This window comes from Tupaia chinensis, unplaced genomic scaffold (assembly GCF_000334495.1).
Source record: "Tupaia chinensis unplaced genomic scaffold, TupChi_1.0 Scaffold000187_1, whole genome shotgun sequence".
NCBI lineage: Eukaryota > Metazoa > Chordata > Mammalia > Scandentia > Tupaiidae > Tupaia > Tupaia belangeri.
Window position 1 is genome coordinate 140895 of NW_006159662.1, and position 23479 is coordinate 164373.

General features: G+C 39.4%; 1 pseudogene; it reads right to left on the bottom strand.

Moving 5' to 3' along the window:
- The window catches only part of LOC102487381 (spermine synthase-like), a 58621-nt pseudogene extending 35871 nt beyond the window's left edge, over window positions 1-22750 (bottom strand).
- Window positions 22751-23479: the final 729 nt, after the last annotated feature.

Sequence of the window (23479 nt, forward strand, 5' to 3'; positions counted from 1 at the left end):
CAGGTTACCATCAGGATGAAAGACTGAAATTTGGGGTGGAAAAAATGTATTCTAATCCTAACATGACAAAATTTCTCAATCTCATTCTTGAACCAATTCCAGAATTAAATCTGAACTTTTCCCCTACTTTCAATAAAAATAAAAGCTCACTCAGGAACAAGGTCCTGAGCAAGACTTGGCAAGTCATTTGAAAGAGAGGATGTAGTTGGCAGGTCCTGGGTACCTATCTGAGTCATGTGTTCACTTTAACGGCACAGCAAGGTGAGACCAAAACTGTCCTGAGGCTTGCATGCTTCTGGTTGGCTGTGAATCGGTTCAGCCACCTTACCCATTGTACCAACTCTGATTGAATGAAGTCATGGAGGACAAAGGGTGACTAAAACCTAGGTTTGCTGTAGGTCACTCTGTTTTTCAAATCAAGATAATAAAAAATTAAATTAATCAACTGTATTCAATATATTTATCTTTTACTCTGCATTTTTCTGAAATTAAAGATTCACCAAAAAAAGAATTGTAAGAACTCTCTTGCCAGTATCCAGTGCCACCTTAAAGAAAGTATGTTAAAACAAAGAATCTTCTAGAGCTCTACTCTTAAAATAAGGACAAGTATTCAAAAGTATATTGGACAGATTTCCCACCTCTTAAACTGATTTCAGATGATTCTAGAAAAGAGGAAAGCACCAAGAAATGGAAAAGGCAGGTTGGCATGTTAGCACATTATAAAAAACGAAAATTACAGCTGTGGCCATGCTCTGGAAAATATTCCCTGACCTAGCTAGATGTTGATTATTGAACCAACAGCTTGCTTATATAATTACAGTGTGTCTATAAACCTGGTTGATATGATATACTTGTTTAACCATTAACCTCTAGGTTTCCTGGAGTTTCCACAATCCAAAAACACCTAAAAGTATGAGATTTGATACATTCCATTTATTAGCCTATTGTGATCATAAGTGATAACAGCAGTGTTTATCTTGGTAAGAAACAGGCAGTTCTTTGAAAACACATATAAGGTCCTTTAAGCTCCAGACTCTCTGCTAGGGTATTTTTCTGTAGCCACTTTATTAACACTACCTTCATTAAAATTCTGTTGCTGCCACCGAACACTGGACAGTAAGGTTCATTCCCGTACATACTTCGAATCTAGTATCCAGTTTCTTTATGAATGCTAAAAATCACACTGATACTTCCCAAGACCCACTGTAAGTAATTTCCATATCTCTCTCATTCCTAAGCCTTCCCAACTCATAGTATCTTTTTAAAAGATTCTAGTATTCTGCACATTGTTGTGATTTTCTTTCCTTCTATGAGACTATAGTTTTTGTCATGGCTGGAGGGAAAGGATGACTCAAGCAAATTTATGTTTATGGAGAGACAATTGTAGCAAAGTGTCTGAAACACAGAAGTACACTCAATAAATATTTGTTGAATAAATGAGTGCTGAGCAGTGGTCAAAGCATATTACATACATGACCTTGCCTAATCTTCATAACCCCCTCGTGAATGAGGGTCAGTTTCTCCTTTTAGAAGGTGAGGAAACTGAAGCTAGAGGTTAAGTTGATTTTCCAAGACCTCTTAGCTAATACGGTAAAGAGTAGAATTAAATGCATTTCTATTAATATTTATTTCCATCCAGGACAATACATTAAACATAATTGTTGATTTAACAGTATTTATTACATTGGTTTGAACAGACCCCTTATCCAAGTTCTCTCTTTAGGTATGTTCAGAAGACATCTGGATTATTATTTTCAAATGGCAATAAGGTATGGGGTGCAAGAAGGGGTAAACAATATGGGAAGACTACCTGGCAAGATTTTCAAGTATCACAGAAATGCTCTCTCTGTATATACTGCAATAACAATGCCATCCTCTTAATAGTCTCTTCTTACTGTTTTGTATAATTCTAGCCATATTCATATCTCTAGCTCATTCCATCCCATGTAGGATGGAAGGAGGGGGAATAAAGGAAGGAAATAAATAACTTGTCATTGAACATCCAGACCATCTATTCCCATGACTTTGGCATGGGATCATGGGAGAGAACCAAAGCACAGGCATGACCATTCTGCTTTGACTAGAGTGAAAGTCAAGAGATAATTTGTTAATTTAAGAAGAAATTCATCTCCAGTCCTCCCCACACACATACCTCTTCTACCACAAAAGAGGCAATTCCTACCTCCTCACATTGTCCAATACAAGGGGAAAGCAGTGATGATATCGGTTTATTCATAATTTCAAGGAAGTTACATTTGTTATAATTACATAGAAATAACCAGGAAGAAAAAAATCACTAAGCTAAAGAGGAAGGGTGGTAGTCCTGTATTTAGGTTTGCTCCCACATTGACCATGTTCTCATTACTGGCTTAAGGCAAGTTAACTTAGACATGTAAGGAAGCACACAGTTTGAGTCTACTTGTTTTCTGTGTAATACAGCCTGTAAGACAGCAAATGGAATCAATACCTGCAATTGATTGTTTTTTAAGAGAGATTTTTAGCTATAGGATACATGCACTTGCCAGAAAGAGAGATAGAAAGTGAGAAATCAGCCCCCCTCCCCCCAAGAGAGGATGGCCATGCTGCAATCTCTTCTCCTCCAATCTCCTCTTGAGATTTCGGGCATGCATACATGCACATGTACCCAGTGTAAGTGTTAAGCTTTCAGGTCCAGGACTCAAACCGTAATCAACCACATGGGAATCCAGTGACATAACCATTAATGCCATCTGCTGGTCCTGTCTGCTACTGATGTTTGAACATACACTTCCCATACATTGAGACCAATAGACCAATTATAATCAGCTTACTTTGACCAATGAGCATTTTGTACTTGCAATTCAACTTTATCAGTCAGAATGAGTCAGACTCAGTATATGATGATGAACAGACACTTAAAGGGACATTCAAAAGGAACCTATACATAGTTAGATGTAAGTCAGCCTCTCTTAATTACCCTACTTGGCCCCTGTCTAAATATATCCAAATTTCTATGGAATCCCCTTATGTTTTCTACCTCCAACCACGTCTTTTGTGTATCAGGTTTCATATATTTATCTTGAGGTGACAGCTCCACTTGTGGGAGTAGCTAGGAGTCCAGTGTTCTGGGTTCACCAACACCTTGACTGTAGCCTCAGCTCTGCCCCATCAGCCTGACATCTAAAGCGAGCACTTAATCTCTCTGGCCTCAGTTTGCTTATCTGCAAAATGGGGCATCACCTCACTGAGTCCTAATGAGAGTAAATAACAACTCATATTCATTTAAGCACAGTGTCTGAAACATAGAAAGAATCCACAGCAGTGATACCATCTGGGATGGTAGAAATTAGCACATCTTTGTGACTTAAATTTACTTCTCTCTGAATATAGTGAAGAAATCTGGACTCATCCCACCAGAGCTACTCTGTCTTCATATGACTTTCCCCTCTTTTCATCTTCAGAACCTTTGTCACTATGTTCCCCCTCTAAATGCACACAATACCTATGATGTAAACAACTCTATAAGCAAAGGAATACTCTTCAAACAAAAGCAAATGGGCAGCTTAGGATTACAGGGTTAATGGAAGAAGACAGCTCTACCTTTTGTACAGGTGAAGACTGGAAGCCTCTCTGGGCATGATGGAATCTGTCTTACTGTGGAGGGAAGCCTCATGTTCACATGAAAGAAATGATGGAACCACTGAGTTGGAACATGAGGATAGTCAAAAAGTTCAGCATGGTGGTAGCACAGGAGCTGCTTTCAGTTTACTTACTTGCTAAATAAACTGCAGGGTAATGATGGGGAAAAAGAAGAGACTGGGGAAAAATTAGTGAACTGCTTCGCAAGAGAAGGAAAGAGAAGAGAAGACCAGAAGAGAAAAGAACAGAAAAGAAAAGAAAGGAAAAGAAAAGAAGAGAAGAGAAGAGAAGAGAAGAGAAAAGATAAAGAATAGAAAGTAAACGAGGAAGGTCAGCAAGTGGTGTGGTGGTTAAGGCACTGGACATTCCCACATGGCCAACCACAGTTATAGTCCCAGACCTGCTGGCTTGCTTTCTCCCTCCCCCCCCCCCCACCTCTCTCTGGTCAAATTCAAATAAATGAATGAATAAATAATCTTAAATAAATCTTAAAAAAAAAAAAAAAGAAAGAAAAGAAAGTAAACAGGGAAAACACAACTAAGAGGGAGGAACTCCAGGATGGTCTAAAGGAGATGAGAAGCTCGGTTGAGCTGAAATAAGCAAATGACCTACAATTCTCAAAACTGAAAGAACAGCACTCATACACTTCCTGTGGGCTGGGCCCAGAAGGTTACAAGCTGAGTACCAGGCCAGTAGTTATCCAGGTCAACAACTTCCAAGCCAAAGAGGAATGTAAACTGGGAGCCCTGTCACCAAAAAGAGCCCACCACATTGAGTAAAGTCATAAAGGACAAGGTCAGCAAACTTTTCTGAAAAGGACCAGATAGCAAATATATTTTGGTTTTGTGGAACATACAGTCTCTGTTGCAACTAACTACTCAACTCTATCACTGTAGAGCAAAAAGCAGCCATAGGAAACATATAAATGAATGACCACAGCTGTGTCCCAATAAAGCTATATTTATGGACACTGAATCTGATTTTTTTTTTTGAGAGGTTTTTGCTACAGGGTGTGTGCGCTCACTAGAAAGACAGAGAGAGACAGAGAGACAGAAAGCAAGAAATGACCCCCCTGGGGAGTGGTGGGGGGGGGGATGGCCAAGCCACAATCCCTTCTCCTCCATTCTTAGGCACACACGCACACATGACCGGAATGAGTTTAAGCCACCGGATCTGGAACTCCAACCGCGGTCAACTCCATGGGAGTCCAGCGACATAGCCATTATGCTAACTGCTGGTCCTGAATGAATCTGAATTTTATAAAATGTTCTTGTGTCATGAAAAATGATTACTTTGACTTTTTCCCAGTCCTGGAAAAAATGGGAAAACATGGGACCAGCAGTTATTGTAATGGCTATGCTATGTCGCTAGATTCTCATGTAGTCGACCATGGTTCCAGTCCTGGACCCAGTGGCTTAAACTCACACCGGGTGCGTGTGCATGCGTGCCCAAGATCCCGAGAGGAGAATGGAGGAGAAGAGGAGATTGGAGCAGAAGGGATTGCGGCATGGCCATCCCTCCGGCAGGATGATTTCTCGCTTTCTGTCTCTCTTTGTCTTTCTGGCAAGTGCTGTATGCACTCTATAGCAAAAGCCTCTCCAATAAATAAATAAATAAATAAAATTAAAAATGGGAAAACCATTTTAGTTCACAGGCTATACTTAAAAACAGAGTTGGGTTTCTACAGGGCTACCATCTGCTGGAGAGATGGTTATGAGCAGGGGCACTATAGGCTGGCTTAGTTAGCATCCTGCTTGCCCCTTCCTGGTTATCCAGCCATGGGCAAGTTGGTTAAGAACAATAATTTCCTCATTTAAATTAAAGATGATAATAGTATCTGCCCCATCATGTTCATGTGATATTCAAAAATACGATACATGTAAAGTGATTGGCAGACAGTATTGATGATTGTGAGGATGATGATAGTGTTAGGATGAGGAAGGGTGGTTATCAGCTAGACATGGAGCTAATGGTCTGTACGAAGGTGGACCCCATAGATCTAACTTAGGGAGTGATACACAGACTAGAAAGTACAACAGATGCTGAGGGATCCTGCAATAGCAATCTGATACTTTAACTCAGCTCTGAGTTGACTAAATTATGATTTGTGATAGATTTCATTGTGTGTAGATTATAACCTGAATGTCCTCTTCAATGTAGACAAAGGGGGTTTCGGAACGATGTACAGAACTGTATGGACCAGCTCAGGGAAGGAAGACCGTCTGAGAGACAAAGTGGGAAACTCTGGGAGGAAGCAAATTATTTCATTTTAGGGTTACTTTTGCAGAATCCTGTTTTATCAGAGGGTACTGGCAGTTAAAAACTTTCAGATTATCTCTGACAATCCTTCAGACCTCCACAGAGGTTACAAATCAGTTCCTGAAGCCAATACAGGATAGAGAAACTGCCTTTAATCCTATTTGATTGGATTCTTTGGACAACTCATCTTCATTCTGTGTACTTTTAAAAGGAAAAGTTAGCAAAGGATCATGCAACCTTTAAATCTTTTTTAGAGGGCTTAAGTAGGGGAAATGACACTTTTTTGGCCATTGTAAATTGCTTTTTATGCTATTCTTGCAACTTCCAAACAATCAAGCAAAGACATAATGGGGACATTAATGCAAACAAGAAAGTGCAGGAAGAAAACTGCATTATAATTCAATTATCTCAAAGCTTCTGTAAAACTTAAGAAAAAATTATAGCTCTCCCTACTGATGAAAAACACCTGCATCATCAGACACTGAGCACCTATTACAAGCACAATACTGAGAGAATTGGAAATGCATGGATACCTAAAAAAAACTTTAGCTACCCCCAGGGGCTTTCACATGACAAAGTCCATTAAAGACAAACAACTACAGTGGTAAAAATTGCAGCTGTACAGTGTAGGCTCTTGAAATCAAAAAGAGGGCACTTGCAAAATATCCTGTGGCAGAGAATTAGTAAGCAACCCACCATGACTCGTGGATCACCATTTCTTGGGCACAAAAAATAACCCCTATGGATTGTGTCACCAGCCCCCATCGTTGGTCTGCTCCACACACAACCAAAGGAAACAAAAGTATGAGATAAACTAAAGATTCTGAATGAAGAGAGTATTTAATAAATATGGGTTACTAGTATTGGTTTAGTGATTTAGCAAAAGAACTTTGGTTCAGAGAATCAGGAAAAGTTCTTCCTAGGACTCTAACATCTTTATGCAAATCAATCACTCATTTGTTAAATGAGGTGACTGGATTATAAAAGTCCTTTCTAAGCGCTAAGTTTCATCATTTAATACCAAGATGCATTTGTAGGCACATTTTCTAAAGATACGTTAGTATGTTAGGTCTGATTGACTTACATCACTTGTGAAGTCATCAGAATTGATCCTAGACTTAATTCTACAGGAGCCTAGAAAATTTAAGTCAATCACCTTTTGTGACTAGACATTGTACATAACATTTTAAAACGTTAAACTACTCTGCTGCAGTGCACATGACACAACCAGATGCTATATAAGAACTATTTACAGGGTCAGCTCTGTGGTCTAGTAGATAAGGCAGCTGGACAAGGTTTGAATCCAGATGATGGCTTGAGAAATACGGCAGGTTGTGTATGCGTGCCCAAAATCCCAAAAGGAAGAAGAAATGAAGGACAAGGGATTGCAGCATGGTCATTCCTCTGGGAGAGGGGTGCTTTCTCCCCTCTCTCTGTCTCTCTGTCTCTTTTTGGTGAGCACATGGGCCCTCTAGTGAAAAGAGGAAAAAAAAAAAAAAGAAGGAAAGAAAGGAATAAATTTATTTATGAAACTAAAGAAAAACCACTTTTGTCTATAGAGATAACTGAAAATGAAGAAATGCCGAGAATTAAGCTATTTCCCAAACTAGAATTCTAGTCAGATCATTACATTTTTCTTATTATTTTCATATGAATCTAGATCACTATTGACAGTATAAACAAAATGAGTTTATAAAATATGAGCTATTTACTTAAGACATTAGAATTGAAATTAAAACTCATCAATGAATTTAATCGCTTAGATACAAGGAACCCAACTTTCAACCCATCATTATCTAATCTCTACAACCCTGGAATAGTCTGACCTAACTTTGAAAAATATTTTGATCACCAAATTAAAACTTTAAAGATATACTTTATGGAGAAAAAAATAAATTTAAACACACAAAATGCAAATGTCAAAAAATTGAAAAATTCAACAATTTTATTACTAAAAAGTATACCTTTTATTAAAGTGGTAAAGATTTTTTTCAAATTATTATATTCAGGGTAACAAAAAAGGCATAACCTTTCTGGAAATCAATTTATCTGGCAGTATTTACCATAATGCTTGACAGGAGAGTGGACACTTTGAAACATTATTGGTTGAAATGAGAATTAGTGTCACCTCTCCAGAGGGCAATTTGGGAATGTATCCAAACATGTCCTTTGACCCAGGACTTTTATTTCTAGGAATCCTCCTAAAGAAATAATTCGGTAAGTGTGCAAAAATGTATGTTCAAGTTATTTCTTGCAATATTGCATGCAGCTGTAGAGAAAAATGTAACTCTTTGGCAGTCCAATGGGAGACTGATCAAATAAATAGCTACATTGTTACAAATTAAACAGTGCAACTGCTACAAAGTACCAGGGAACTATATAGGTACTAGCCAGAAAGATGTCAAGATAATAAGGGCAGGTATAAAAAAGCAAATTGCCAAACATCATACATAATGTGTCACAGAGCAGTAGAAGTCTGTATATATGTACAAATAGTCACCAAAATGTTATTAGCTCTGAGTGGTGTGACTCTGAGTGAAATTTATGTTCTTAGAATATAAAGAATGTTGTTCCATTTTTTTCAGTAAGTATATATCATTTTTAGAATAACAAAAAAAGCTATTTTCAGCAGTAGAAAAGAGGATGATAGGGAATGAGAAGACATGAACATCTATAACCTATCATCTTGCTTCCAGAAATTTAGTCTAATGCCATAGTATACACAAAAATGTATGAACTGGAGTGACCGTCATGGCACTATTTATAGTAGTGAAAGCTAATAGATCTTAAAATTCTATTTAAATCAATAAAGTGGAATATACTATGAATGTAGAAACATTGATTTGGAAATATTTCCATTTATTGGTAAGTGAAACAAAAGGGAACTAAATAGACATTTGTTTCACATATATTTCCACATATGTGTATGTGTGTGTGTGTGTGTGTGTGTGTGTATAGAGAGAAAAAAGTCCAACATAGTAAATGCCAAGACATACTGCAGTAACTACTCATTATTATTTTCCTTTTCTACCAAATGTTTCTATAATGAACAAGTGTTATTTTTTGCAATTATTTTTCAAGTTTTAAAAATATTCTTTGCAGGTCTTTTAGATTTTAAAACACTGGTGAGTAACTAAAATAACACTAATCTATGAAAAACAAAGGGTTGAGAATTTCAATCCTTTGCTGCAGCTTTACATTTACTACCAAGGACCTCCTGCAGCGCCCTTCAGCTAGCATGCCACATGTTAGAAAGAACTGAAAGCAACACTATGCAAAACAAGCACAGTAAACCCAAGGTACCCACTCCGAATTGGTGTCCTGAGATGTACGTGTTATAAAACATACTGGCTCAGATTACAGGCTAAGCATGACAAGTCTGTCTGGTAAACCTAACAAAGGAATTTATATAGAAAAAGAAATTTACACATTTTTATTTCCCAAGATAGAATGAATTATAGAAGCAAAGAACTCAGTAGGGTTAAGCCCTTTCCTACTAGTGTGTGTATAGAGAGAAAAGTCCAACATAGTAAATGCCAAGACATACTGCAGTAACTACTCATTATTATTTTCCTTTTCTACCAAATGTTTCTATAATGAACAAGTGTTATTTTTTGCAATTATTTTTCAAGTTTTAAAAATATTCTTTGCAGGTCTTTTAGATTTTAAAACACTGGTGAGTAACTAAAATAACACTAATCTATGAAAAACAAAGGGTTGAGAATTTCAATCCTTTGCTGCAGCTTTACATTTACTACCAAGGACCTCCTGCAGCGCCCTTCAGCTAGCATGCCACATGTTAGAAAGAACTGAAAGCAACACTATGCAAAACAAGCACAGTAAACCCAAGGTACCCACTCCGAATTGGTGTCCTGAGATGTACGTGTTATAAAACATACTGGCTCAGATTACAGGCTAAGCATGACAAGTCTGTCTGGTAAACCTAACAAAGGAATTTATATAGAAAAAGAAATTTACACATTTTTATTTCCCAAGATAGAATGAATTATAGAAGCAAAGAACTCAGTAGGGTTAAGCCCTTTCCTACTACTCTACTATAGGCTTCTGAATTATGCCTTATAAGCATTTCCTACATGATTGACTTATTACCATACTAACTAAAACCAACTGATATTTTAAAAAGACAAATAGGAGGAAAAGCGAAACAGTGCATTTTAACAGGGTCAAACTTGTATATTTACAGGTGAACTGGGAGATCCCAGACTTCCTTACCTCCCTCTTTCCCACTCTCCCATTACACTATCTCTGCTATATACAGTTGTCCCCCTCCCTCCCTCTGAAGATCGTTATGGCTGATAACAATAGTTCTCTCCTGGGTAGTGTAGATGACACATTTTTCCTGTAGCTTGCCTTCCTGTAATGTGCAGGAATTCCTGCACTTTCTGGGTGCCCTTCCTGTTAACTTACATTTCAGATTTCCTCAAAAGGCATTCTACCGCTTTAATATTTGAAAAATGTCAGCTCAACCCCAGAAAGCTAATATAAACAAGCTGAAAGGCATACCACCTAAAGTTACAACTGTGGACGCAAAATTTCTTTTTAAGAAATTCTTTCTCAGAATCTCACTGTTGGTAAGGCTAGAAAGAAGTAATCCAGTCCTTCCAGCTTCCAGGGAGTCTATAATTCTGTTGCCTCTGCTGTGCCTTAAATTAGAGGTCTGTAAAACCGAATTATAGTGATCTAAAAAGTTTGTAAAGGTCCTTGAATTGAACATGTTGTTAAACTCTCCAACACTGTAAGATCGTATCCACCTTTCGTGCTTTCTCCCATCTCATTTGGTTAGAGTATTAAAAAGAAGTTTGGTACTGCAAAAAGAGTTTTGGTCATCTGAGAACAGTGCAGCTGAATTAGGCCAATTACATGTTAAAGTCCAGGCCAAGGCTCCTAAAATGATCATCCACTTCTTTCTACTACCAATAATTTTCCTTCTGGGCAACAATCCCATGTTCACACCAGATACACTTTCCAAACAGGATCCAATAAAGAAAACCTACCTGAGTACATGAGAATTGACTGAAGGACCACCAATACCTGATCCATTACAGGTACACCCATAATGGAAAAGGGCCATGTTAATATTTCCATGAGCTTCCCCTCTTAGTAGGGCAGCTACTGCCTATTGCCCTACTAAGAGGGAGTTACCTTAGGAATGAGGTCAAAAATAAGCAGAAAGGAACCTGATTTAGTTTAGACCCTAAAGTCCAAAGATAAGGTCAAAATAAATACCACTTTCTTTAGGACACATTCCTGAATATCTTGCAGAAAGGAGGGATCACTTTTATCTCTAAACTCTGATAGCACCATTTCTCTTCAACACCTGTCCTATCGTCTTGTATTTCCAATGATTTTCTTACATGTTTGCTTTTACCAACCAAATGGTAGTTCCTTAAAGGAAGGACTTCGTTCTAAATATTTTTGTGCCCCCAAATCCTGTGTACATGTGTGCACACACACACACACACACACGTGTATATACAAATATACACACACATATATACATATTTAAACTGAATTGAAGAGCAAATGTTTACAAAACACAAAATAACTAGATGCCATCTCTTTAATATACCAAAGCATAAACGACCTCTTCTAAACTTATTTCTCTCACTCCATTAGATCTTAGTTAGGCGTCTCCTATTTAAAAAGACATGTGTCAGAATGCCAATTCCCAGGTTCTTTGACACTCTCAACTTTTCAGATTTCCATTCTCCCCTAATACTTAAAAGCAGAGTCCTGCATTAAACTCTTGAGACTATGACTTCCTTGTAGGGCTGTTGAGATAAGACTCCCCTCAGGCAGAATTTTAAAATGATATAACAACTCAAAAAAAAAAGTGACAAAAAAGCTTATTAGACACTTTAATTTAACCAGGTTTCATTCAAATCATGACCCAGGTAACCTAAATCACTAGTGCCTAACTTACTTCTTCATTCCATACATTCTCATATGGTATATGCTTTCTGTAAGATAAAGAAGGAATCATATTGAAACAAGTGACTTTGGATTCCACAGGCACCTGACAGTACCCCTTAGCTCTCTGATGCTACTTCAGGATTTTTTTTAATCCTCTTCCTAGGATGACATTAAGCTTGCAAAATACAATGGTGTTTTTAAAAAAAGAAAGAAAGAAAAAGTGAAGGGAAAAAATTAACAACCATCACCCTGAACTTCTGACCTATTATAGCTGACTAAATATACACAATTGCACACTTAAAAGATTTCATTACCATTGTCAATGAAACAGTGTGGTCCCCTCACATTGCTGTAATGTTTAAAAATACAGTTTGCCCCCAATATCCTCTGCTCCCCAGATACAAAGCATCTCCCAGATGGGTAGACATAAAACATTTTCCAGGTCCTCACTACTGCTTCTAAATGTCGTGAGCCAATAAGCAATTGGTATAAAGTGCAAAATCTTAGAAGAGCAAGACTTCTTGTCTGCTTTTTTGCAATATGCTGTATTTCACACTTCACCTTTACTTCCTTTAAAAATCAAAAGTTGCCTAATGTTCAAAGCGATATCAATGGAAATGTAGCTAAATACTGGCACCACAACGGTTCACTCCCAGATGAATATAAGGTTGCATTAATTTCCCAGTAGTTTAACTCAAGTTTTACCTTTCACCTTCACCTATAGACTTTTTAAAAGTTTGTATTCCTGTTGCACACAGAATGACTTGTAATGCGTGTGCATACTAAAGAATTCTACAATTATATAAAGCACCGCACATTTAGAGGCTACCAACCTGCTCTATCTCTCCTGACTGTGCAAAAGGCAAAAAGAGCTCAGTAATCCTAGCAGAAGAATGCAAATAACGTCAATGCACAGCTGAACTGCAAGCCCTGCCTTACAGGAACTCTCTGTGTCTGCAAAAAAAGACACATACTAAACAGGAAATGCAACTGAGCTGTGGAAAACCTCAAACTTAAAAATGCAATCGCCAGGCGAAATTTGCATCCATGCATTCATAAATGCATGCACAACCCTTTGCATTTTTGCAAGTAATGCAAATAGACTCTTACCTTTCGACTGAGACATTTTCCCCTTTCCTTTGATGGGGGAGGGGAGCACAAAAGACTTTGCCTTGCTTCTCTTCTGTAGCTAGTTTTGCAACAAAGATGCAAGCTGCAGGCGTGCAATCTTCATGCAAGTGGAGTTTCTCTTGACCGATGCAGCAGATGGACTTTCAGGGAATCAAGATGGAAATGCACACCTTGCAAAACAGACTGGAAACTGATTTTTCCCCCAGTTGCAACGTTAGGGAAGGCTGTGCTGCAGCTACATGATGGGCCAGGGCTGGCAGCTAAAAGCTCCAAACTTGGAACTGAGTATCTTAGTGCGCAGACGTCCTTCCTGCGAAGGGCGCGGAGGCCGCTGGGTAGTGTAGTTCCCATGTGGAGTACACGAGGCTGTGATTTAAGGAAACGTGGTCGTCTGGGTTGCAGTGGGAGATATCTAAGTGCGACGGAGATTGTGCCCAGATTTTTTTAAATGAAAGACGCAATTAGTAGTAAGTGATTTGCAAAAACCGGCCAAGGGAAGGGGGCATTTTTGTTTCCAAAAGTCCCTGTCTGTAAGGACAGCTAAAAAACAGTAGGTTAGCTAAACAACAGCAGGTTAGCTAAAGAGCATTTGGCTCTCTATATCACAGTGTGTTGATTTTGCAGCTCACCACCTGTTATACTGTTGCCTGTAGACATTTCACTCTTGCACCTCCAGTTTTAAAATCTTTTTTCTTACATGGAGAATTTGTTGGTGATTTGGCTAACTAAGGGTAAGCTTAGTTTTGCACAGAAAAGAAAAGTCAAGGGACCAACAGATGGTGTAATGGTTATGATGCTGGACTCCCATGTAGTTGAACTCGGTTCAAGTCCTGGACCCTGCAGCTTAAATCTCCTGCCAGTTGCGTGTGCATGCATACCCAAAATTCTGAGAAAAGAATGGAGGAGAAAGGATTGCAGAGTGGCCATCGCCACTGGGAGATGATTTGTCGCTCTCTGTCTTTCTCTCTCTCTGTCTCTCCAGCAAGCACACACAACCTATAGCAAAAATCTTTCTCAAAAAAAAAAAAAAAGGCAAAGTTTTAAAAAAAAAAAAAAAACATCAAAGTTCATTATTTTCAAGGAATCCTGAAAATACAGTAGGGGGTAGATGTGAGGCAGGAAGCTTCAGGGTTACAGAGAAAGTTTTTTAAGAGGTTTTTGCCTTAAGGCACATGTGCTTGTCAGAGAGAAAGAGACAGAGACAGTGAGAGGGAAAGTGAGAAATAAATCCCCGGGGGGGATGGCCACACCACAATTCCTTCTCTTCCATTCTCCTCCCCAGATCTTGGGCATGCACACACATACACAGACACACACAGACACACACACACACACACACACACACACACACACACACACACAGAGAGAGAGAGACACACACACACACATATGGCGAGATTTTCAAGCCACAGGGTCTAGGACTTGAACCATGGTTTGCCGTTGGATTCCAACAACGTAACTGCTACACCATCTGCTGGCCCCTGTTAAAGCTAACTTTAACAAAGTTAAAATACGTAGATGCTCTTTCTCACCGGGGGAGTCTGTGGCCTGGGAGAGAAAATGGATGATAATCTTAAGTGAACAAAGCCAAAGGTCCTGAATTTAGTCAACAAAATTAACAGACATTTGTTGAGCGCTCAAGATGTGTGAGATACCTTTCTCAGATTCTTGAGTTATCCACTTGTCTCCTATCACTCAGGACTAGGGGTAAGGGAGCATCTTGGTGGAGAACAGTATCACCCCTTCACAAGGAAGCCAGAAATACACACAATAACATGTGCAAGGAATGGAAAGGATTAAGGGAGTGCTATGGTGTGAATGTGTCCTCCATAAAGTCATAATGAGCCACTATAACAATTTTAAGAGGACAGAGACTTGTTCTGATTAAGGAATTGAAAGATGGCTCCTTTGGGAGATAATTGAGATTGGATGAGGTCATTGGGGGGAACACATGACTGACTCCTGGTAGGAGATACACAAACTTACAAACTGTGCCTCTTCCCTTGTGTGCCCTGGCCACTTTGGGAATCTGTGGAGAAACCCATCAACAAGACCCTCACAAAAACATGGAAAGTGGGAGGAAATAAGCACCAACTTGTACTTCACAGAGTTGATCAGAGTCAGTAAGGTTTTGTTTGTTTTAAGAATTATTTTATTTAACTTTATTTTTTTATGCATTTTTTTAAATTTGACCAGAGAGGGACAGAGTGAGAGAACAAAAGCAAGACAGAGAAAGAGAAAGCGAGAGTGCAAGCCACCAGGTCCGGGACTGGAACCATGGTCGGCCGTGTGGGAGTCCAGCATACTTAATTAACCACCACACCACCTGTCGGCCCTCAGTAATGTTTTCTTAAGGTAGAGAGGGAAGAATTGAGGATTTGGGGGTGCTGACGTGTGAGCAAAGCACAGTAGCAGGAAGGACAGGCTATTCAAGGGACACTATGGACATCCTGTTACCTTGCATGCAGGAGTGGTAGGGTGAGCAGAATTTGCAGGGAAGGACTCTACAGAACCTTAAAAGGCAAGCCAGAGGTTTGGACTTTATTCTACAAGTACTTGGGAGGTGGTAAAAAGCTTTTGGAAAGTGAAATAACTGAATCAAAGTGTTGTTTTAAGAAAGTAAATTTGTTCTCAGCAATCAAGATGGTTGGAACTGGGAGCGATCAGGTCAGTAGAAAAAAGGGAGAAAAAGTACCTTATAAAAAGATTCGGCTAGATTTGATGGCTGCTAATGAAAATTACTGGAATTTTATTAAGAATTCTAGGAAACTAGAGCTATTTGAGTAATGAATGAATCAGATGGAAGAAGGCCACCATGCTTCAGCTGTAAATCAGCAAATCAACTTTTAAAACAAATATGCAATACGTCCTGAGACTAACATTAACTTACTTAAGTTGATTCCCTTTGCTGACATTATTGAGAATAAATTAGCACAACTTCATGTCCATATTTTCTTCTCTTCCTAAGAGAAAGGCATCTGTCCCATGAGTACAGGTGCAAAGTCTATTTTACTGTCCTCTGGGCTGATCTATGCTGTCCCTTCTTCCCCTTTTTGTGTACACAAGTTCAGAAACTCCTTGAACCAGCATTTTTTTGTCTCATTTAACCAGGAGGCATGTGCACAGAGATCCATTTCAACGTATCCCGTTTACTTTCTCAAACACCGATGGAGCAACTGCTCTGTGCCAAGCCCTGGGGGAGCTGGGGGACCTGCTGGAGCTTCGTGTAGACTGGTTTAGCCCAGGCAGGGCCTGAACAGTCATCTAGAACTTGCTTCAATTTGCATTTTATGAGGGCAGCTGCATTGCTCTTAAATTGCCCCAGACTCCTTTCTTTATAGAAGAGTTCTAACCACAGCTTGCCTGGTGCATTTTGCTGTTGTCATTTGTGCTGGTACTTTCCCTGCATAGGCATGCATCATTCACAGCCAGCAAAGGAATTGTGCTCTGAAAGTCAACCTGTAATTCATTTTCCTGTGGAAACAACGATATGGTCAACAGCTAATGTACAGGCCTACACTCACTTGCATATGCAAAGTACCTTTGATCCATAAATCAACTGCACTTTGTATTCAAAAATAGCAAAATGTATACTTTTCTTTTCAGGGAGAAATACATCCTGAATTTCAGCTGGGAAATTGGGATGACAAGGAACTCAACCTCTGTGTGAAGTCTTAGATTCTAGTAAGAAAAAAATGTTCTTCCTCTCTGAGGTCTAAAGGTTTCCGCCCACCTCCCAACCCCATCGCCCCATTACAGGGTGGAAGAAGAGGATGTACTCCTGCTCCTCTTCCTCTTTTATTTAATTTTTTGTTTATTTGCATTCATTCACTGTATATCAATACAGTATAAAAATGAGATTTTTCCATCCAGAATACATTTTATATTGGCTCAATCAAGGATATTACCATGCATGTTATCGTCAACAAATAATTTTGTTTCTTGCTTCTTATATATTTGGCTAATCTTCAAAAGGCAGCCCTAGGAACATTCCTCCCATGGTGGTATAAGACAGCAAGAGTACATGGCACAGTGGTTACATTGTTGGACTCCTGTGTAGTTGACCACAGTTCAAAACCCAAACATGGCAACTTAAAACTCACACGGCTGCGTGTGCATGTGTGTTGGAGATGCCGAGAGTAGAATGTAGGAGAAAGGCTTGGGACGTGGTCATCTCCCCTGGGGGGGTGGGGGGGATTTCTTGTTTTCTGTCTTTCTGTCTCTCTCTTTCTCTCCAGCGAGTGCATACATCCTAGAGTAAAAATCTCTAGAAAAGAGAGAGAGAGAGAGAAAGCAAGAGTGAATTCCGACACGACTGTTCTTTAATATGCACATCAAGTGTATATTTATCTTGAGGTGGCCTGCACTTTGAATTCCCCATCTTTACAATTTTCTCTACTTCACATCCTTCCAAAATGTGAATGTGAAGTACTGTCCTCCCAGCTTCTCGTTATCCTCGGGATCAACCCCCTGCTCCTGGCAACATGTAGCTGGTTGTTCAACAGCTGCACCCTGCCTGCTTTCCAGCTTCGTTTCTCACCTTATGTTGATCTGAGAGCAAGGAGGATCCAGGTTTTTTCCTTCTGTCCTTTTAGATATACTGCTCCCTCTGCCTGACAAACCGTTTCCACTCTCTATCTAGGTTGTTCTAATTTGCCCTTGAAGACAGGGCTCATCTGCCACTTCCTTTGGGCCACCTTCTGTGATGTATTCTATCACCATGCTCAGAGAGGGTAGGGCATGTTCCAGTTCTGTACATCCTGCATACACCTCTCTCCTAACACTCACCACAGGGCTGACAAGTGTTTTTCTACTTATTCATCTGCACCTTTGAGTCTAGACTCTGTACTTCAGCACCCAGACCCGTGTCTCACATATGATTGGGGGGGATTTCTTGTTTTCTGTCTTTCTGTCTCTCTCTTTCTCTCCAGCGAGTGCATACATCCTAGAGTAAAAATCTCTAGAAAAGAGAGAGAGAGAGAGAAAGCAAGAGTGAATTCCGACACGACTGTTCTTTAATATGCACATCAAGTGTATATTTATCTTGAGGTGGCCTGCACTTTGAATTCCCCATCTTTACAATTTTCTCTACTTCACATCCTTCCAAAATGTGAATGTGAAGTACTGTCCTCCCAGCTTCTCGTTATCCTCGGGATCAACCCCCTGCTCCTGGCAACATGTAGCTGGTTGTTCAACAGCTGCACCCTGCCTGCTTTCCAGCTTCGTTTCTCACCTTATGTTGATCTGAGAGCAAGGAGGATCCAGGTTTTTTCCTTCTGTCCTTTTAGATATACTGCTCCCTCTGCCTGACAAACCGTTTCCACTCTCTATCTAGGTTGTTCTAATTTGCCCTTGAAGACAGGGCTCATCTGCCACTTCCTTTGGGCCACCTTCTGTGATGTATTCTATCACCATGCTCAGAGAGGGTAGGGCATGTTCCAGTTCTGTACATCCTGCATACACCTCTCTCCTAACACTCACCACAGGGCTGACAAGTGTTTTTCTACTTATTCATCTGCACCTTTGAGTCTAGACTCTGTACTTCAGCACCCAGACCCGTGTCTCACATATGATAGCTACTCATATACATGCTGAAATGATGAAAAGAGTAGATGGGAGAGGGCCTGAACCTTGGCTGGCCTGGAATAACTAGAGTCTAACAATGGAGTTAACACCACCAGGGGAGACTATAGCTCCAGGGAAAAATCTCTGTGCTGTCAGATTAGAAGTGTGAGATTCTACAAAAGAGTCTCTTAGATTAGGCCAGACTGGCTTCTGAAGGAATTACTCTAGACATGTATACAGGGTGGAGAGGTGGTGAGGTTAGGGTGTTACATATAATCCAAGAGACAGGCACAGGACCTATGACCCAGTATGTGAACAGCAGTAATTCTCAACGGGGAAATTTGCCTCCCAGAAGACATTTGCAATGTCTGGAGACATTTCTGGTTGTCACTCTGGGGAGAAGGGATAATACTAGCATCTATTAGGTAGAGATCCAGGATGGTGGTCATCACACTTCAGTGCCCCCCACAACAAAGGATTATCTGGTCCACATATCAGTAGTGTCAAGTTTGAGAAACCCTGCTGCACACATGAAAAGTTACTGACACTCTTTAAAGCTACTGAGATTTGGTAAGATGTAAGTATTTTGACACAAGAGAATCACTAGACTCTAGGAGATGTGGATTCCAGTCCTCACCATGGAAAATGTTAGCTCTGTCTCCTAAGGCAAGGCACTTGACCTTTCTGGGCCTCCTTTGGTTCCTTTGTAAAATAAGGAAGACCAAAATAAATAAATAAATAAATAAATAATTTTAAAAAAAAGGAACCAGCAGTTAGAGTAATGGCTATGTCGCTGGACTCCCACATAGTCAACTGTGCTTACGTCCTGGACCCGGTGGCTTAAACTCACGCTGGGCACATGTGCGTGCGTGCCCAAGATCCCGAGAGGAGAATGGAGGAGATGGGATTGCGGCATGGCCATCCCCCCGGGGGGTGATTTCTCGCTTTCTATCTCTCTGTCTCTCTCTGTCTGTCTGGTGAGTGTATTGCCCTATAGCAAAAACCTCTCCAGAAAAATAAATAAATAAAAATAAGGAAGACCACACTAAGTTTCCTTCCTGTTCTAGAATTCCATGGCTAGAACCCCAGCTCACACGTCTGATTAAAACCACTCATTTTTTAAAAAAGAACTTTTTAAGAAGAGCTAAATATCTTTTGTTCAGGAATTAGAAGACTTCTTGTTCCCTTGTTTTGCTAAGATAACCAATGAACTTTTTAACAAGCATCACATAAAGATGAGGCAAATACAAGACTTGTCAGCAGACGGTACGGTGGCTGAGACGCTGGACTCCCACATGGCCAACTGTGGTTTGAGTTCCAGCCGGAGCACCTTGAAAATCATGCTGGCACATGTGTGAGCATGCCAAAGGTCCCCAGAGGAGAATGGAGGAGAGAGGATTGCAGCACGCCCGTCACCCTCAGAGGGTGGTTTCTCTCTCTCCCTCTCTCTGCCAAGTGCACATATTCTATGGCAAAAACCTAAATTAAAAAAAAAAAAGTTTTTTTAAAAGGCAGCACTCATATTACCATTTAAAATATTGCCTCACAGTATCAATCTACACATGACATTTATGAGTGTTTTCCAGCACCATTTAGAGATGTCAGGAACAAAGGAAGGTGACAAAGTTAAAGCTAAGAGTTCAGTCTGAACATGTTACTTTTTAAGATTTTAGAATATTACATTATATATAGATATGCTCATAATCAACTAAAATATTTTGAGGAGAAGCATGTGGGGAATTTGTTTATGGGACCAGATGAGGAACTATAATTGTACTATATCTTTATATGAATTTTTTATTGCATTTTAGTGTCGTAGTGAATTATGATTGCTAGCAGAAATTTTAGAGACCCCAATAGAGTGTCAGCTTAACTTTGAATGCTGTCCCCATTATCACACCGTTCTACTTGTATAGCCTTATCTCCCATTCATCTTCTATGGGATTTTATTTGTTTATTTATTTTTTAATTTGCAGAAGGCACATGCACTCAAGAGAAACAGAGAGAGGAGAGGGAAGAAAGCACCACCTGGTAGGTAAGATCATGCCGCAGTCCCTTCTCCACCGTTTCTCTATCCAGTCAGGACTTTTAGCACAGGCCAGTACTAGACTATGTATGCAGTTGGCCATGTAGGACCCAGCTTCCTTAACCATGAGGCCATGGGGCCAGCCCTACTGTAGGATCCCTTTGTTAAGCCATCTAACCCAATCAGCATTACCTATCTTATTGAGACATGAACTTAGACATTATGCATCACTGTGTTAATTCAGAGTATTGCTGTATGACTGCCTTTTTCTGGCTTCCACTTTGTCATTTTCTAAATTCTCCGTTTATGGAAGGTTAAAGATCATCTCTTCCATGAAGATGTCCTTCATCATATGCTTCTGTCCTGTAAAAGAGCATTCTCCCTTTCTGTTCTGATGGTGTCTGTTAGCTCTTATAGACCATACATATAGTAATATCTCACAGTAATATTAGAGTACAAATCTTACCTCTCCTGCTAAATGATGTTTCCTGAGCCTGCCTAATCTACTTCCTTGAGAAGACCTCCTTGATTATCTGTATTTGGCTCTTGAATTTAAGCTTAGGTGTGAATGGTTACATTATCAACATGTAACCACAGCATGTCATGTCCATAATATGTGCTCAATCAATACCTGTGTATCGGACGTGTGCGTGCATTTATTACCCACTGAATGAATACATCTAAAACATCTTATTATCTGTTAGCTTACCATAGCGTTCTTGGTTAAAAGTTGAATTTCTTTCTTTCTTTTTTCTTTTTTTTTTTTACAGATTTTTGCTATAGGGCACATGTACTTGCTGGACAGACAGAGAGAGACAGAGAGACAGAAAGCAAGAAATCACCCACCATGGGGAATGGCCATGCCGCAATCCCTTCTCCTCCATTCTCCACTCAGGATTTTGGGCACACGTTCACAGGAGCCTGGTGTGAGTTTGAAGTCACCACATTTCAAACCATACTCAACTATGTGCAAGTCCAGTGATAACCATCACACTATTCACTGGTCCAAGAAAGAAGAATCTTTATTTAATTATGATATCTAATTTAATATTTTGGCTAATACTTTATTAAGATGCCTATTAAGCTTCTATAATTACAAGTTACTGTTAGCAAACCTTTATAATTAACAGTGCCTGAAGTATCTTATGGAAATGCCAACAGACTATATGAGACCCCATTGTATTACACTCTATTGAATTAAAAATGTATATTATGAATGTTCAATGTCTTTTAGCAATTAAAGAGCCATGCAGATAGAGCTCCATTGTGATGGTGTTTCAACCTTTTCCTAAAAACTATATTTAGTCTTGGCCAGTACGAACTGACAAGAAGATACAGGTTCTAGGAAAGTAAGAATAGAAATTATTCCAGTCCGGGACAGCAGGTGCTGGTTGAGGGCACTGAACTCCCACATGGCCAACTGTGGTTCAAGTCTCAGATCTCGTGGCTTGCATTCTCACTTTCCCTCTCTCTGTCTCTCTATGGTCAAACTGAATAATAGTAACAATAATAATCATAATAAAGACAGATAAAATAATTCTTAAAAAAAAAGAAATTATTCTAGTCTAACATTAACCCTTTAAGGGTGACAGTATATCATCTATGTGGTGCATAAAAGCAGTAGCAATTACTAAACTCCCCCTCATTAAATTAAATAATACAAGACACAGAATAATTTCAAATCCTGTTATGCCAAGAGAGAAAATTAGAATGACATCTAACCTAGCATCTAGTATATACTTATTCTCATCCTTCCACTCTAATCAACCATTCTCTCTTTTCATATATATGGAAATACATACACATCTTCACACATACATATATGAGGGTGGTCTTCATTAAGTTCATGGATAATATATGCTACCAAAAAACTATACTTGAATTTCAAAATATTTTTGCACCTCATATTTGTACTGCACCTTCTTCTTCAACCTTAAAGAAATGAAGAATCTCATCATGGGGTACCATAATGAGATTTATTTGTCAAAGGTAATTTGCTGCACAGGTATCAAGGTTGATTGATGCATGAAGGGTACATATTGACCATTTATTGAATTATAAACAGAGCTGGGAGAATTTTATTTTTACAATGGGGATTATAAAATTGCATGCCTGTGCGTTCATTCCTGTACTGTTACTGTTTTTGGCGGCTTTTGTGCTACAATTACAGTCGCCCTCCATATCTGCAGGTTCTGCATCCATGATCCAACCAAACATGGACGGAAAACATGTTTTTTTAAAAAATACGACTGGTTCCATGGCCTAGGGGTTAAGGAAGCTGGATCCTACATGGCTAATTATGCAGTTCAAGTCCTGGCCATGGTGGTTTGAAGAACACACCAGCCATGGGTGTGTGCATGCCCCAAAATCCCAATAAGAGGGAGAAATGGAGTAGAAGGGTTTGCAACATAACCATACCCCACTGGGGGTGCTTTTTCCCTCCCTCTTTCTCTGTCTTTCAGCATCTTTCTGGGGAGTTTATGCGCCCTCTGGCAAAACTGAGACTGATATAGATAGCTAGATAGAAAAACAGGTAGATAGATGCACAAAACAAAAATTGTACAAAAATAATAATAATAATACAAATTTTGGGCCAGCCAGAGGTGTGGTCATTGGGGTGTCTGGATCTCACCATGGCCAACTATGTGATTTGAGTCCTGGATGCAGAAGTTTGAAGAACACACTTCAAGGCAATTGTGTATGCATGCTCAAAATCCTGAGAGAAGAATGCAGGGAAGGGGATTGTAGCATGGTCATCCCCCTATGGGTGCCTTCTCACTTTCCCTCTCTCTCTCTCTTTTTCTGGTGAGTATACATGTCCTATAGCAAAGTTTAAATAATAATAATAATAATACAAATTATAAAAACAGCGTATCAACTTTTTTCTAGCATTTACATTGTATTAGATGTTATAGGTAGTCTAGAGATGATTTAATGTATGCAGGA